The sequence below is a fragment of the Trachymyrmex cornetzi genome, unplaced genomic scaffold (genome assembly GCF_001594075.2).
Source record: "Trachymyrmex cornetzi isolate Tcor2-1 unplaced genomic scaffold, Tcor1.1 scaffold230, whole genome shotgun sequence".
Lineage (NCBI taxonomy): Eukaryota > Metazoa > Arthropoda > Insecta > Hymenoptera > Formicidae > Trachymyrmex > Trachymyrmex cornetzi.
The window spans coordinates 1197113-1199675 of record NW_017296957.1 but is presented as its reverse complement, the minus strand read 5'-3'; the positions used below and the strand labels follow the sequence as shown (position 1 = coordinate 1199675).

The following is a 2563-nucleotide window of genomic DNA, read 5'->3' as shown; positions in this document are numbered from 1 at the left end:
AAAAACAACATTGCTACTTCTAGATGATAAAATCGTGTCATTTAAGTCAGCATTACTATCTTTCGAGTAAATAGATGCATTGGGTTTGTTTCTTTAGCCATTTATTACATAAATTTCTACATTTAGGTATTATAGTGTTATTCCGTCGTATACAACTTTAATATGGATTGAAAAATTTAGTGATGAGACCAATATTGCTGTTGATTTTTCTTTAATGGAAATTTTAATAACCATTATTCATTATAACTTGGAAGCGATAATAATTGATAATATCAATGCGAATTGCAAATACAATTGTATGTGTGAAAAAGGACATTGTTCGTGCAACCTTCGCACACAGAGCAAGAATTATTTCACTGATTCATAAATTCGGAATTTGAATTGCAATAGGCCTGTTCTTTTTAACTAAATTTTTGCACCAGTTAATCTTTCTTCCTTTTATCTTCAGGAGGAAAGAAGAAGAAAGATGAACTGGTGCAAAAGTTCAACCAAAAAGAACAGGCCTATTGTTAAATTTGTAGTGTCAAATTTGACTTGATTTAAACTGCTGTTCCTCAATATTGTCGTTGTTTTATACTAAAACGAAGGAAATATACAATTTAAAAATTGAATTAAAGGAAGCAGTGTAAAAATGGCCAAAATTGGCCCTGAATGGACACCTTTAAAATTTATGCAATTGTCATTTTGGAAGTCCGTGCATTCATGAAAAAATGGTTATTTATCCAGGAAAGCTTGGAAAACCTTCTAAAAATAATAAAATAGGTCGTTTAAATGCTCTGCAAAGAAATCTTCGTTAAGTGCAACTTGTTCTTACACAACTATTCTAATGAACTTGGCCGCCTTTTTCAGAAACAATTATCCATTAATAACGATATATTATAAAAATTATTCTTGATTTTTTTAATATCTACTATTTATTAAATATATTGTTGGAGAACTTACCACTACCGGTTCTACAAGAGGTTGCATAAAAGGCTGTAAAAAAGAAATAATTCCGCTTATATTATAATTAAAACATATACGCAAGATATTTCCGATTAATAATTTTAAAAAATATGAGATGAAGAGAAAATTTTCCACATTTTGCTAAATTCGAAAAGCGCATTTTAACTACAACACTATAGACGTTTAACTACAAAAATTGCTTACTTACACTTTTTGCTAACATCGGAGTACGCCATATAGGCCATGTCGCAATCAGTGTAACTTTTATGTTGTGTTGAATAACTATTGCTAGAATTGAAAAAGAACCAATTACAATATTGGTTTCATCGTTCAATTCTTTATTATATATCCATACGTTTAAGTACACGATACAACGTACATAGCACAACGAAATGATGCTATATCGATATGTTGTAGAAATGTACGTCATATGACAATATCAAAAAAAAAATTTAGTTAAGAACAGCTTTAAGCCAATAAAAAACATATATTGTAACATGTAATACAAAAATTCAAAGTTAGCAATAAATATATAATAAAATTAAAATGAAATTAAATGGCATACATATATTGAGAAAATATATGTATGCTGTTTAATTTCATTTTAATTTTATTATATATTTATTGCTAACTTTGAATTTTTGTATTACATGTTACAATATATGTTTTTTATTGGCTTAAAGCTGTTCTTAACTAAATTTTCTTTTATGATATTTATGAGGCATTATTGAATATCAAAAAGTTAATCGATAAAGAGTAAATCTATAATTCACCCGGAAGAACATTTTGGGTGGAGTTTCGAAGGGTGAACCGATCGATTTTATTGTTGACTGGTATACTACTGTATTTTGGTGTGCTGATTACAAATATGATCACGAGAATTAATAGTACACATTACTTAAAATTTTTTGTCAGTTTAAATATGATTTGTACATTACTGTTATCGAATTGACGTGAGATAACATGATTGATTCAAGCAAGGAGAAATGTAATGTATCGGTAGTTTAAAAATTTGTAATACACATTAATCACAATATATTTAGCGTATATTTCCTGTACAAACAGTTTATAACATGTTGTAATAGTTGACCTAAAATACGACGTTCAGAATATGACATTATTTAAGATCACATTCACGCTACTCATTCATGACTGCAATCCGCAAAATCTGTGATGCCTTACTGCCACGCCGCATAACGTCAACCCCCGCCACCGAAGAATCCCCCGCGCCCCGCGCTCCCCTTAGCCGGACGGAGCTGATGCTGAACCCGTTGGATTTCCCTCGACTGTGATCGGCTGAACATTTATCCATTAATAATGATATATTACAAAAATTGTTCTTGATTTTTTTAATATCTAATATTTAATAAATGTATTTTTGGAGAACTTACAGCGTCCACAGGCGCCTGTAAAAAAAATAATTCCATTTATATTATAATTAAAACATATAAGCAAGATAGGTATATTTTCGATTAATAATTTTAAAAAATATGAGATGAAGAGACAGAGAAAATTTTCCATATTTTGCTAAATCGGAAAAACGCATTTTAACTAAAACACTATAGAGGTTTAACTACAAAAATTGCTGCTTACGTTCACAGGTACAGAGGGCGATACG

At 29.8% G+C, this 2563-nt stretch overlaps 1 long non-coding RNA gene across 1 annotated transcript in view; it reads right to left on the bottom strand.

Annotated features, from left to right (window-relative positions):
* The window catches only part of LOC108760926 (uncharacterized), a 7578-nt gene extending 6409 nt beyond the window's left edge, over window positions 1–1169 (bottom strand). The window contains exons 1-2 of the long non-coding RNA XR_001940103.1: window positions 1154–1169; window positions 943–975 (exon numbers count right to left, since the gene is read on the bottom strand). This is a non-coding gene — a long non-coding RNA (uncharacterized LOC108760926). The remainder of the gene's footprint in view (window positions 1–942; window positions 976–1153) is intronic.
* Window positions 1170–2563: the final 1394 nt, after the last annotated feature.